We start from the raw sequence: 15,731 nt of genomic DNA, 5'->3' as shown, positions 1-15,731 counted from the left end.
CACCAACAGGAGGGTAGTGTGGACACGCACCACTGCAGTAATTACTGCGGTGGCTGTATGTCAACCTAATATAACTTTTAGTGTAGACAGGCCCTGAGTAACTTTATTTTCAGTTTCCAAAGACCTGAGGCAGACATCAGAATGTTAAATTCCTGCAGGATCTCCATGTCATCAATAGTTTTTTTCCAGTGTTCCAAGTTTGTTAGGCCTTTTCAGCAGACCATGGTGATCTAACTTTTCTCTCTTACCCATAAGGATGGGAGGTGTTAGTGGGTAGGGTGGACTCTGGTGCGAGTACAAATTAAACTGTTTTATTTACGCTGTTGCTGGGGTATTTGATCTGGGAGTAATTGATGAAGTTTGTGTATTCACGGTGTCAAGAGCCTGGGATGAGTGCTCATTTTAAGGTAGTAAAAACCTTAAGAAAATAAGCAGATGACCCCATCATGCAGAGGTACCTGGTTTAATTTGTCATCTGTAGACTTAATATGAAGACATCTAGGATCTACTATATGCATCCTTCAAGTATTGGTAGATTATTTTTTTCATAAGGGTTCACCCAATATTAGCTACCTCATTCAACCTCAACTGTACAGCCACGATTGTATCCACCTCCATAATGGTTTAACTAGCTACAGCACTGGGATATACTGTGTTATAGAAGAAATACGTTTTAGGAATTAAGTAGAAGCCCAGGGGAAAAAATAAAGTCAAAGGAGGAAATGTTGCCTGTGATATTCATCTGTAAAAAGAGCAATTTAACAATACACGTAGTTAAAAATAAAGGTATGGATAGATAATTACCTAATATTACTAATCTGATCAACACCTTAGTGATGTTTACCCGAGTTAAATCTATGCTTTTGCCTCTTAAATGTTCCTATGGCAATCCTCAGACATTTAAATAAGCGCGCTTGGCCCCTTAAATGAAGTCCTAGCAGGAGAAGTTGATGGATTTCATAGTAGATGAAAAATAACCAAAAAATCTGTATAACAAGGGAAACAGCGTGGATTGATAGGGCAAGTTGGTTAAAGAATAGTAGAGAGAATGGAGATAGACATCAAGAGGGTGGAGAATGAAGGAGACACAAGACACCAAAAAACAGGATCAAGAATGCAAATCTCAAAGTGGAAAATCCAGTGGGATCAAGATACTTGTTGGAATAAAGAGACTGAATGTTTGAGGTGGGAAGTAGAGGGGAATGTATTCAAATATAAGCAGAGAACAGTCAGTTTGGGCAGGATCACAAATGGTATAAAAAGGGGAAGAATGAGGCTTATTGATAAGATAAAGTTTATGGCTGAAGGTATGGGTGGGAAATGACAACTTGGACAAGGCTCAGTGTCAGGAGAAGTTGATGGATTTCACAGTACATGAAAAATAACCAAAAATCTGTATAGCAAGGGAAACAGGAAGAGAAAACTAGAGGAAGCAGTTTAAAATACACATAAACGAAGTCAGAAGATGTGCCCTACTTCAATCACAGGTTATTGGGCTCATGAAATGTCACGGTCTCTGTTATACTGGAGATCAGAATAGATTATAATAAGGGTCCTTTCTGGTTTTATAATCTATGCAAGCAACCAATCAGGGAGAGGAAGTCTGAAAACTGGAAGATTATGATGGACTCACAGAGCTGCGTAAAAAATAAGATGTTAATTTCTCTGACATTAAAGTTACCATGAAATACAGTAATATAATGCAGCAGCAATAGAAAAAAGGCACTTACACACTTCTTAACTGCACTGCATCATCTCACAAAACTCTGCAATTAACATGTTGCCCGTGTACTACTAAAAACATGCACACTAATATCTATGCTAAGGGCAGACTTTGCAAGAAAAATATACTGAAAACCAGTTTTAAATCATGAAAACTCAGTTCACAAAGTACTTGTGGGAGAATTCTGCGCCACTGAGTATGCACAGAATTCATGAACCCCGCAGATATTTTTTCTCTGCAGAAAATACATTCTGCCGGAGAGGCGCTTCAATTACACCTTTCACCCACCAGGGGCTGCTGTGGCACCAGAAGAGAGGGCAGCTGGCTCAGCCAGCCCCAGATAGGGAGGTGGAGAGGCTGCTTTCCTCACAGAGCTCAGATGGTGGGACCAGGGGAGGCGGCACAGGATTGGGGGGAGTGGGAACCAAAGAGCAGGGCACACGAGGCTACTGGGGCAGTCACAGACTGGGGGTCAGAAAGGCTACTGGGGGGACAGACTGGGGCAGGGGCACAGGAGCTAGTGGAGGACAGCATTGAGCCAGGGGCTGAATGGGAGTGGGGGGTGCAGGGCCACATGGAGATAGGGGAGAGGGTGGTATGTAGGGGTGCAGGGCCACATGGGGACAGAGGCAGATGTGCCTGATTGAATGGGAGAGGCTTGGGGTTAGCCAGAGTCTGTGTGGGGGAAGTTCCCCAATTCCCTAACAATACCTCTTCGTGCCCCCCCCCCAAAAAAACCCTGTTGGACTTGATTATAGTGTGTTATTTTAACAAATAAAATATGCAGAATTTTAAAATATTGTGTGCAGAATTTTTAAACTTCTGGCACAGAATTCTCCCAGGAGTAATAAATATAGTAAAAAGTTATGTCATATACCAAGTTCCCTCTAGGCTCAGCAGCCTATCAAGGGCTGCACAGGTGCTCAGGGCTGCAGCGGGGAAAGGCACCTCTCCCCCGGCCCTGGCCCCAGACTTGCCGCAGACAGGGAGAGATGCTCTCCCCCAGCTCAGGACAGCCTGCACCCCAAACCCCTCATCCCCAGTCCCATCCCCCATGCACCCAACCTTCTGCCCCAACCCTGAACCTCCTCCCATACCCTAGGCCCCACCCTAGAGCCCACACTCCAGCCGGAGCCCTCACCCCCCTGCACCCCAACACTCTGGCCAAGCTCTGAGCCCCCTCACACCACACATCACCTCCATATTGGTGCACATAACAAAATTTATTCCAAACATGGGTGGGAAAAATTAGAGGGAACACTGGATATACTTTGAATTAATTAGAATTTCAGATATATTTTAAGTTAGTCCAATGAAACAAGGGGTAACTAGAGATTGGCCCAGACCAGAAGGTTTTTATCTGTAACCACCTTTGAACTCACCAACTTGGGTGGTTTGTAATAAATAGAATTTGGACCCAAACTAGCCCTGGTTTCACTTTTGCAAAGCCAGGAGATATCCATCAGTTTTTACAAAGCAAAAACATGGCCTCCTCAGCCCATCTCTATTAATCACTTACCAGGTAAATTAATGCAGCTGTATTACTGCTCTCATGAAAAATATCTATGTAAGATCATCCTTCAGACATTCTAAAATAAGTCCTAACTGTAGTTTTAGTGTAAACATCACTTTCCCAGTAGGGAGTGATATGACTGCTCACAGGCTGGTTGTTGTGAGAGAATCATGTAGCTTAGAGCACAAGACATGGGTTTCTGCATTCCTGACAGACTTTCCAGCCAAGAAAGAGCCATGCACTGAACCAGAAGGGATAAAGAGGGGGGAGCCATCCTGGAGCTCTATCATGTTTGCATTCTTTCCGTGTCTCAAGGGTAGTGATACAAAGTGGCCATTTATAACATAAAAACCAAACCCAAATCTAACCGGTATTTCACACAGGGCTGAAGTTGTGGCAGAATGCACAGATTCACAGAGCAATCCCAAAGCACATGATAAATGCAGCCAATGGGATTCACCTTTACAAACCCACAATACATTTAACAGAAAATCATGTTCATAGGGGGGTTCTCTCTGCTTGCAAAAAGCACCCAGAAAAACCTGTCATGAAATATTGTATTTTAGGACACAACTAAGTTAAGACCATTTGTATATTTGCTCAGCAACTGACAATTTGATGGTTTCTTTGAAGGGATGATTTGCATGAAGTGATTGTATGGTGATTTGTCCCTAATCATTCGGGATCCAGCTCTGCGACTCTGATTTCAGAGTGAGTAAATCATGTGGAGAATACTATACTTGTTACAGGGAGTGCTCGATCTGTATATGTGAAAATAGTTAACAGATAAGGTGCTAGTAGAAGGCGCTCGAGAATAGATAACAAAGTTCTTGTGTTTTGCAGGACCTACAAAATTTCTTGTGCACTGCAAATGGCTGCCTCCAGCAGCTCTTCACACCAGCTCTTAATACTACTCAAAGTAAGAGTGGCAGAATCCAGCCTTCCATTTGCAAAGACCTGAGACCTAATTAACTATAGCTACGGCTATGTTTTAGTCACGGGTACTTTTAGTAAAAATCATGGACAGGACCTGGGCAGTAAACAAAAATTCACAGCCTGTGACCTGTACATGACCTGTACTATATAGTCCTGACTAAATCTTGGGGGGGGGTGGAGGGGGAGTTGGCCCAGGGGTGCTGCAGGTGCTGGGGGGCGGCTTGAGTGCTTGGGGGGGGGGCTGGGACCCCTATTGGGGCTGGGGGGGGGGCTGGCAGGCTTCCTATCTGGCTCCATGCCTCCCCAGAAGCAGCAACATCCCCCTCCCTCCACTCCTAGACAGGGGTGTGGCCAGGAATCTCTGTCCTGCCTCTGCCCCGAGTGCTAGCTCCAGAGTTCCCATTGGCCGGTAACCGTGACCAATGGGAGCTGTGGGGGCAGTGCCTGCAGGCGGGGGAAGCATGCAGAGACCCCTGGGCCATGCCTCCACCTACAGCAGAGGGATGTTGCCGCTCCCAGGGAGCCCCACGAGGTAAGCACTGCCCAGAGCCCTCACCCCCTCCTGTACCCCAACCCCCAGCCCTGAGCCCCCCACCCAAACTCCTGCTGTTGCTGGGGGTGGTGGCCCGAGACTGCCCCAGCAGCAGCTGGTGCGGCTGGCACAGGGGCTGGCTGAGCTGCTCAGGCGGTCCCCGAGGCCAGGCGCACCAGCCGCTGCAGAGGTCATGGAAAGTCATGGAATCCATGACACACATGCAGCCTTAACTATAGCCCTTTGAATACCACATCTAAATATCCACAACAACTATGGCAGCCTCCCATCTTGCCACACTCACAGCACCTCTTGGACATTATAATGTTCCATACTGCAGAGGAAGATTACACCATCTTCCACCTTACTGCGACGCTATAGAAAAAGAAACATGACCATATTTACACTAAGGTACAACTTCTGTATCACCACTGTTGCACAATTGTGATAAATTTTATACAAAGTATGCCTTGTACAGTATCACTGGAAAAGCTGTGATTTTTTGAACAATGTTATCCTGTTTTCATGAGTGTCATTGTGTATGAAGTTATGGATCTTTGCTGTGTGTTTGTATCTCAAACATGTTGTATTCCTAGGTAACACCCATAGGACAGATTTACATCAAGACCAGCCAGCCATGGTTGATGGGCCCCTTCCCGAAAGTGCCTTAGAGAGCACGTAGACAATGGATGGCTCAGCAAGGGCACGTAGAACATGTGATCCCTGACTCCATGTTTGAGACAGTAACTTTCCATGCCCATGAACTGGGGGGTACAAACTGGAGACTGTGACATCTCCTTGCCTCTTTCCCGCTCCACATCTCTGGACTTATTTCTAACAAGGGAAGCTATGAACAATGGACTGGGAGCCCCCAAGCTTTTGGGTGAAAGGACAGTTACCTGTTCCGTAAATGGCATTCTTCGAGATGTGTTGCCCAGGTGTATTCCACTATAGGTGTGTGCTCGCCACGTGCATCAGTACCAGAAGTTTTTCCCTTAGCAGTATCCGTAGTGGGGGAGCACTGCTGCGACTCCTGGAGTGGTGCCTGTATATCGCGCCATAAAGGGGGCTGCGTGCTCCCCCCACCCTCAGTTCCTTCTTGCCAGACAACTCCGACAGAGGGGAAGGAGGGCGGGATGTGGAATACACCTGAGCAACACATGTCGAAAAACGCCAGTTGCGGAACAGGTAACTGTCCTTTCTTCTTCAAGTGATTGCTCATGTGTATTCCACTATAGGTGACTCCAAGCTATCCCTGATGGAGGCGGGTAGGAGTTTAAGTGTAAAGATTTAAGGGTTACCCGGACGGAGCACCGCTCTACCAAACCCAGCGTCATCCCTCATTTGGGAGACAATCGCGTAGTGCGATGAAAAAGTGTGGACAGAGGACCACGTAGCAGCCCTACAGAATAGGGAACATGAGCCACATAGGCCGCTGACGAGGCCTGGGCTCTCGTCGAATGAGCCTTCACTATAGGAGGTGGGGGGACCCCTGCCAGGTCGTAGCAGGTGCAAATGCACGAAGTGATCCAGCAGGAGATCCGCTGAGTGGAGACCGGTAGCCCCCTCATGCGTTTGGCCAAAGCAATAAAAAGCTGGGGGGACCTCCTAAATGGCCTAGTTCTGTCTAAATAAAAGGCCAGCGCTCTGCACATGTCTAATACATGCAGGCGGCGTTCCTCGGTGGAGGAATAGGGCTTAGGACAGAGGATCGGGAGGAAAATATCCTGATCCATGTGGAAAGCCGAGACTACCTTCGGCAAAAAAGCAGGGTGAGGGCAGAGCTGCACCTTGTCCTTATGGAAGACCGTATATGGTGGTTCAGAGGTCAGGGCCCTGAGCTCGGAAACCCAGCGGGCTGAGGTGATAGTCACTAAGAACTCCACCTTTCATGACAGGTGGAACCACGAATACGTGGCTAACGGCTCAAAAGGAGGTCCTGTGAGGCGGGAGAGTACCAGGTTTAGGTCCCAGAGCGGGACCAGGGATCTGGCATAAGGGAATGCCCGATCTAACCCTTTCAGAAACTGGGCCGTCATTTGATGTGAAAACACAGACAGACCCTGCACCGGGGGATGGAAAGCCAAAATGGCTGCCAGGTGCACCCTGATGGAGGAGGGCGCCAGGCCTTGGGTCCAAAGGGACAGGAGGTAATCGAGGACAAGCTGGATAGATGCGAAAGAGGGAGAGGAACCTCTATCCCTCGCCCACCTAGAGAACCTATACCACTTAGCCAGGTAGGTACGCCGCGTGGAGGGTTTCCTACTCTCCAGCAGAACCCTTCTCACATCCTCAGAACACCTCCCTTCCTCCTCATTTAACCACAAAGCAGCCACGCTGTCAGATGGAGCGCGGCTACGTTGGGATGGAGGAGGCGACCTTCCTCCTAGGAGAGGAGGTCCGGGCTTAGCGGCAGTCTGCAAGGAGGGGCCACTAAGAGTTGCAGCAGGGATCCATACCAATGCTGAGAGGCCCAATCCGGCGCTATGAGGATAATCCTTGCCCCATCTGAGTTCACCTTCTGTAGGACCCTGTCTATTAAAGGGAAGAGCGGGAAAGCATACAACAGGGGCCCCGACCAGGGGAGCAGGAACACATCAGATAGTGCCCCGTTGCCCTCTCCCGCTCTGGAGCAGAATCGAGGACACTGTCGATTCTGGGTGGTGGTGAACAGGTCTACCTGGGGAGCACCCCACTGTAGGAAGATCCACCTGGCCACCTCCTTATGCAGGGACCACTCATGCTGTTGGGAGACTAGCCTGCTCAGGCGGTCCGCGAACGTGTTGCTCTTGCCGAGCAGGTAAAATGCCCGCAGGAGTATATTGTGGGCTATACAGAACTCCCACAGGAGCTGGGCTTAAGGCATAAGGCCCGGGAACGCGTGCCCCTCTGTTGACATAGTACATGGCAGTCATGTTGTCCGTGAGGACTGACCACCCTCCCGTGTATGTGCTGGTGAAATGCCACGCATGCCAGGCGTATGGCCCTGAACTCCCTGACATTTATGTGCAGGGTTAGTTCCTCTGATGACCACAAACCCTTGGTCCTGAAATCCCCCACGTAGGCTCCCCAGCCCAGGTCCGAGGCGTCCGACACTAGATCTAGTGAGGGAGGGGGCTCTCGGAAGGGAATACCCTGAAGCATGTTCCTCGGGAGGGACCACCATTGGAGGTCTGCCACCACCCCAGGGGGGCACTGTGACCACCTTGTCTAGGGCGTCCCTGGCCTGGGAATACCGGGAGGCCAGCCAGAGCTGAAGCGGCCACATCCGAAGCCTGGCATGTCTCACCACAATAGGTGCAAGCTGCCATGTGGCCTAGGATTTGGAGGCACACCCGTGCCGTGGTTACCGGAAAGTCCGTGACCGAGGCGATGAGAGCTTTGAGCGTCTCGAATCTGTCCCATGGGAGGGAGGCCGTGGCCACCCTGGAATCTAACAGCGCCCCTATAAAGGTTATGCACTGAACCGGAATTAACGTGGATTTCTCCTAGTTTACGAGTAGGCCTAGAGCCCCACAGGTGTCTAGCAGGAAGCTCGTCTGCTGTTGCACCAGAGCACGAGACCGGCCCTTGAGCAGCCAGTCATCAAGGTAGGGGAAGATCTGCAGCCCTTTCCTCCTGAGGTGGGCTACCACCACCGCCATACATTTTATAAATACCCTGGGGGCAGTAGAAAGGCCAAAGTGGAGGACCATAAATTGGAAATAGTCCTGACCCACCAGGAAACGGAGGAAGTGCCTGTGACCCTCAAAAACGTGGATGTGAAAGTATGATTCCTGGAGGACCAGCGCCATAAACCTATCCCCCTGGTCCAGGGACAGAATAATAGAGGCCAGGGATACCATGCGACATTTGCAACGCACCAGAAACTGGTTGAGATTCCGCAGGTCGAGAATGGGCTGAAGCCCGCCCTTCGCCTTGGGGATGAGGAAATACATGGAGTAAAAGCCCTTGCCCTGGTATTCCCGTGGTACCCTTTCCACCGCTCCCAGAGAGAGGAGGTGCTCTACCTCCTGACCAAGGAGGATGGCATGCTCCGGAGCCCCGGCTGGGGGACAGTTGGGAGGGGTTGAAACAAACTGCAGCCTGTACCCTTGGGAGATGGTCTGAGGACCCATTGGTCCGACGTTATATGGGACCACTGCAGTCAGAAGTCCGATAAACAGTTTAGAAAAGGTAACTTTAACAACTTGGGGGGGAGGGTACACTGGCAACAGGCCCAGTGACCCCCCTCAACGAGTCAAAAATGCCGTTTTCCCGGGCGTTTGGCCTTTGAGGCCCCAGGCCATGGGGCCGAGCGGGATTGGCATTGGGACCGGCGCCTTTGATCCCTCTGCCGCTTAGGTGGGGGTTCATATCTGCCCCTAGCTTGCGGAGCAGAGGGTTGAGGCCTGGACGGTGCATCGTGGGCTCCACGTTGGGGTTCGGTGCCTGGGGTTTGGCACCCACAGCCTGATTCCGGTGCCGGGGAGGTGATGCGGGTCGACCCTGAGAGGCTCCTGCCACGAAGCGAGGTCCCGGCTGCGCAGGTGCCTGAGGCCACGGTGCTCACTGGCACCATTGTTCCTGGCAGGGCACAGCCTGGAGCAGAGGCGCATTGGGCGCCGGCAGGGCGGGTTGGTCCTGCGGTGCGGCGCGGCACTGGGAGAGATGGTTGCGCGCCGACGCCGAGGTCCGGGAGGAGCGTACGGTGCCGTAAAAACAGCTGGAGCGGTCTCTATCACGATGGCTCCTGCCCTGAGACTTTGACCTGGAGGAGGTCGAGAGATATATGTCCGAGGAGTTGTCCCTGGACTCCTTGCGGCGCCTGTGGCCACAGTGCCTCAGTGCCAGGGACTCTCGGGACTCACCGCGAGCATGGCCCCTGTGATGGCGGGCACTTGAGTACGAACGTTGGTGCCGACGGCGTCGCGACCTGTTTCACTGGAAGAGGAACGGCGCTGCATCTTGCCACCTCCTCGACGGCGATTGAGACCGGAGGAGTGGGATCCACTCATCGAAGAGCCCGGACACGGAGTCGACATGCGTCGTGGGGCTCTGCTCGGCACCTCGACCCAGGAAGGTGCCTCGACCTCCGACACCTCCGGGGACGGCTGATGGGCGCCCAAAGGTGGCTTCCCATGGGACCGGGGGCCCGACTGAGGCAGTGCTCCCGGCACCGAAAGCGTTAAGATGTCACGCGTGGCCTGAGCTGCCTCTGCCGTCGAAGGCATGCGTACCGCCGGCGAGGCTTGCACGGACGGGACTGGACTACTCCGCTCAGCCCGAGTCGGAGGTCTCTGTCCCAGTGGGGATCGTGGGCTGCCCAACTCGGGTCTGGCCTCACTCCTGTTCTTCTCTTGGCGCCACTGAGACTTCCGTTGCTTCTTAGCTGGGGCGCAGTGCCAGGACATTGACAGCGCCTCGCTGCGCACCGAGAACGCGGTACCGGGTGCTGATTCAGAACTGCGCACCGGAGGTGCTTCGACACATGCCGAAGACGCGGAGCCCGGCGCGGTGTCGGCTCGATGTGCCGGTGCTGGGCCCAAGGCCGACTTCATTAAGAGAGTTCAGAGTTGGATCAAACACTCCTTTTTCGTCCGAGGCTTGACGGAACAGCAGATCTTGCACTTGTCACTAATGTGAGACTCGCCCAGACAGTGAAGACACTGATTGTGTCGGTCACTTTTGGGCATGGAGTTGTGCTAGGAGTCGCACGACTTGAAGCCTGGGCCACGGGGCCTGCCCCGAGCCAGGCACTCGCGAAAGAAAGTTCAGTGAAACTGGATACCACTAAGCTAGAAACGCTGCAGCTAAGCCGAGCTGGAGCAAGTTCCGACTACCTTCACTGGCGGCAAGAAGGAACTGAGGGTGGGGGGAGCACGCAGCCCCCTTTATGGCGCGATATACAGGCGCCACTCCAGGAGTCGCAGCAGTGCTCCCCCACTATGGATACTGCTAAGGGAAAAACTTCCGGTACCGGTGCACGTGGCGAGCACGCACACCTATAGTGGAATACACATGAGCAATCACTCGAAGAAGAACCAGACTTATTACAAACTGGCAGATTTAACATCACTACTCTTATCCTGATCTACAAACTCTGAAATCAACTGTAATGGATATGATTCACTTTAATCATTTAATAACCCTCTTCTTTTTTAAAAAAATATATATTAATAAACCATTAGTTTTTAGTTACTAAAGAATTGGCTACCAGCATGGTTCTTGGGTAAGATCTGAAGTATATTTTGACCTGGGGTGAGCATCTTTGGAACCGGTAGAACCAAATCTGTGATTTCTGGTTTTAATAATCATTTATCACAGAAGTCTGGTTTGTCTGGATGGTGCATGAGGGGCTAGAGGGCTTGAAGGGGAATGACTGTGGCTTCATAACAACTAGTATAGCATTTTGGAAGTATAATAATACATTTGTTATTGGCTTGGTGAAATCTTATGATAGACTATACCGCCAGTTTGGGGAACAGGCCCTGTTTTCTGGCAGGCTGACCTGAGATTGGCTCACTTAGCTGTGACTCATACCAGCCAGTGTGACACTTACTGTTTAAAATAAACATCCTATTGTGTAAGTAATACAGCCCAACTCTAATTTGCCAAAACTGTACAATACAATGTGTGCTGTACTGTATTGCAATTAAAACAAGAGGAACTCAATTAAATGTCAATCTTGTGATCTTCCTCTCTCAGGAAAAGGCTAATAAAGTGCTGGTGGTTCTACTGTACAGTCTTTGTTGGATCTTTATTCATTTTATATCAATGCTGGAATAATAAGGGACTTCCATTAAATTTTATTACACAGTCTTTGTCCAAGGATATGTTTGTCACAGCTATTACTTCTGCAACTTTTAGACCATAACTTAATATGAAAAACTCTATCAGTCTGATCAGCCCTTCACCGAGGGCTTGTCTACACCAGGAAAGAGTAAGGGTGGGGACTTGTTGGAAGGGTGATTCTGAGGTTTTAAATTGTCTGATTTGCTGCTGGTGAGTTATGTGGAATTGTAGTACTTCACTTTAGTTATGTTTGGTTGTTGTTTTTTTAATCTCAAGTGCATGTACAGTATGTAAGCTGGCTCCCTTTTGTGCGTGTACGTATAGAAGTCAAAAGCAGCATGACTTAGCTGTCAAAGCGTACATGCTAGCCATGACCCTATGGTTCATCAACCAGCTGATGTCATTTTCAAGAAAACCTTATCTACAGGGGGAAATTATTCTGGAATAAGGGAAGGTATGAATTTAATAGCTATAGCTATTCCAGAATAACGTAGTAGTTTAAAACAATTTATTGTAAAACAAAAGGATACTTGAGTGCTCATAGTTACCCATGAGACAAGATGCATGAGGTAACATCTTTTATTGGACCAATTTCTGTTGATGGGAGACAGCTCTCTAGGGTGACCAGATGTCCCGATATTATAGGGACAGTCCTGATTTTTGGGTCTTTTTCTTATATAGGCTCCTATTACCCCCTACCAGGGCCGGCTCTAACTTTTTTGCTGCCCCAAGCAGCAAGAAAAAGCGCCGCCCCGCCGAGCCCCCCCCCCCCCGCCCCCCGCCGAGCGCGGCGCTGCTGGACCTCTCCCCTGAGCGCCGCGCCCCACGCTGCCCCCCCCACCGAGTGCCGCGCCGCCGGAGCCCGCCCCCCCCCCGGAGTGCCGTGCCCCCGGAACCCCCCCCCCAAGAGCTGCGCCCCGCCCCCGCCGAGTGCCACGCCGCCGGAGCACCCCCGCACTCCCCCCCGTGGAATGCCACACCGCGCTGCCCCCCGCCACTCCAAGATTGGCCGCCCCTTACCAGGTGCCGCCCCAAGCATGTGCTTGGTTGCCTGGTGCCGGCCCTGCCCCCTGCCCCCGGCCTGATTTTTCACATTTGCTGTCTGGTCACCCTACAGCTCTCTGAAGTAATATCAAAAGCTTTTATGTATAGCTCTACACAGTGACAACACTGCAGATATAATTTCCCATAAAAGTTTACCATGCGTTCAGAATTGGTTTTTCATCCCCCCGCAAATATGGCTTTCCTCATTTTTTGCCATTACAAACAACCAGCCTTATGTATTCCATATAGGACTTGTCTACATGAGGGTTTAAAGGTCTAATGTTAGCACATTAGAAAATGCATGATAACGGACATGTTTTAAAAGTCCACTGTAGACAATGTACACTGCCCCTAACCTATCCTCCTCCATAGCCTTTAACCAAACATTTACAAAAATGGTAAAGACACATTGTCTATCCTCGACTTTTAGAATGCATTAGATAGGGCAGGATAGCTAACGCATCTTAAATTCTAGGCAAAGCAAGGCCACAATTTCTACAGGTGACGTGGGCAGGAAAGAAGCATTTTTCAAAAGTCAATGTATCAACTGGCTTGTGGCTTCAGAATTTCCAGACTTTAGTTCTTTGAGTAATTCTGTTGCTTAAAATAGACAATACTGTGGGAAATGATCTCATCATGTTAATGTGAGCAAGCCTGCTAAATGGCCCATTCCCAGTAATGCTGAATTCAACTACATTAGTCTTCACATAATACTTTGAAAACCTTTTATGAATTTCTGCCTACCTTCCTGGATTCACCATATGGCATAGATGCTGAGGAGATTACACAACCAGGAGATGCTAAATGGATTATTTCATATAAAGGGAACAAAAAAACCAGTGGTCTATTCATGAAACATCTGCTCGTCTCTGCAGGCTTCCTGTTGGCTTTTCTATTAATCCTTCAAGTGAGAGCTGACAAAGAGCAGAAGAATTCAGAGTCCCTTATAAAAAGAGAGGCCATCCAAAAAAGCAACCTTAAAAACATAACACTATATATTATATTAATATAATAGAATGGGGAGATGCAGTCAGAAAAGTGCTTCAGGATTGACCACACCCAGAATAGTGGATATGACAATCTACTTTCATAAGAAGAAGACTGGAAAGCCAGTTGATGGTAAAAAGTGAGTATTGAGATTAGAACACAAAGATCACTATGCCATCTGCACTGTATTAGGCTCATTGCTTAGGTAGGTCATTTACTGCTATATTGGACAAAAGAGTAGAATATTGCATCACGCTTCAACTTAAGGTTCCGTTTATAAACGGTTTATAAATGGTTAATAGATGTTATAAGCATATTACAGAAATGAGTAGTATGTTATAGATGGTTATAAGTGCAACAATTGTAGATGACAGATGGTTATAAGCAACCCGGTGGACTCAGACAGTTGAACCACCACTTAATAAAACATCTATTTATCATATGTTAACCCTTTATAACAGGGGTGCACAATCTTTTCCAGTCAAGCCCCCCCCCTTAGCAGAATCTGTCTGCGCTCCCCTCCATTACTGCACAGCTAAAGCTTCCTCAGCAGCAGAGCTTGGGCTGAAGATGGAGCTGGGAGGTGGATCTGGCCTGGAGATGGCGCAGGACTGGGGGTGGAGTGGGGCTGGGAGTGTGGTGCTCCCTCTGGCATGTTCCTCCACAGTTTGGAGACCATTGCTTTTTAACTACTTATAAGTGGAATTTTATATTCTAAAGAAATTGAATCCTGCATCATCATCAACAAGGAGATGGCGTAGCAAAGATAGGTGTTCCCTCATCTTTAATTTCTGTGTTTAAACAGAAAACCTTCTCTTCCACACAAACTCAATTCTAAAGCATGGACAAAATTAGATCTCTTGGGACAGAATACTAAGAACTAGTTTTAGTAATTTTTAGCATACAGAGTAAATCAAAGTCTATTTCCTTGACAGAGGAACATTGTTTTGATTCACAATCATTCATAAAGTTTTGTTGTGCAAAACCCAGGGCCTCTGTGGAGCTTGTCCTTGGGAAATCATGCCTGCTTGACATATTACTATAGAAAAGAGCCACTGACAACTTTTACAGCTCAAACATCGTTGTTATGAAAATGACATGTTCAGTTTATGAAGCATGCACATGATTTTAAGCCAGTTTAAGATGTAAGGAAAACATTTTTCATCTGGTACCAGTCTTCTGAAAAAAAGTTTGTGCAAAAAGTAACCATCAGGTGGTTATTACTTCACCATCCACAGTCTTCAAATCTTAAATGCTAAACTGGATCTTCAAGCCAGAGCCTGCAGGAGTCAGTGAGGAGCTCAAACATGATAGACACTGTCCAGCCACGTGAGAAAATGTAGTCCTTAAGTTGTCTAAATAAACATACAAACAAAATGCTAAAACAGTCTTAGATGCTTCCTTCATCTCCAACTATCCTGTTTCTTCCTGTTTGTCCAGATGCCTCTCACAATCAGGCCAGATGAACATAATCCAGGCTCTAGACATACCCCACCTCAGAGCCCCAATGTGATCCTTCCCCTGCTTGTGGTGTTCACCACAAGGGCCCCCCTGCACACAAGTCATCTGATAGGTTAATGGGGGGGATGACCACCATCTAGTGGAAAGTTGGGAACTCCTACTTCCCAGTGAGTGCCCCCTCTTTTCTGGTTGGCTGTGGCCAGTTCCAGAGGCGAGAAAACACAGCCCCCTCCTACTTGAGCAGAGGATTGTGCATCAACTCCTGCCAGAACAGGCCCAGCAGAGCCATGACAGGGAGGTGACTGGTAGGATCCTTCTCTTCCAGGCTGTCTGTAGATTAAGACACAAGCCACTCCATCAGTTACTCTCTGGTGACTTTTTCTAAGTCATGTCCGCAACCATGAGGCTAGAAACCCCCCTCCCCCCCAGAAGCTTGAAATTAAATTTGAACTAAAATAAACTACTCAAACATGAGGAAAATGATTCAGAGATCACTTGTTGCCAATGCAAATAGGAACAGAGGACTGTTCTGGAGCCCAGTCTTTTATACTAGGAGGAAGAATATTAGATCAATATGGTGATGCGCACTGGGCCCCTAACAATGAAACTGCTTTAGAACAGCTCTGGTATTGCAAGGCACCTCACATGTAGCCCAGAGCTGGCATCTGCAGAAGCAGTTCCTATTACATGGTTTTCACAAAAGCAGTTTTCAGACCTTCTGTAAGAAATGAGAGGAGCACTTCATTCCTCTCTTCCCCCAT

The sequence above is a fragment of the Malaclemys terrapin genome, chromosome 1 (assembly GCF_027887155.1).
Source record: "Malaclemys terrapin pileata isolate rMalTer1 chromosome 1, rMalTer1.hap1, whole genome shotgun sequence".
In the NCBI taxonomy this organism is placed as follows: Eukaryota; Metazoa; Chordata; order Testudines; family Emydidae; genus Malaclemys; species Malaclemys terrapin.
Note: the sequence above shows the minus strand (reverse complement) of the source record.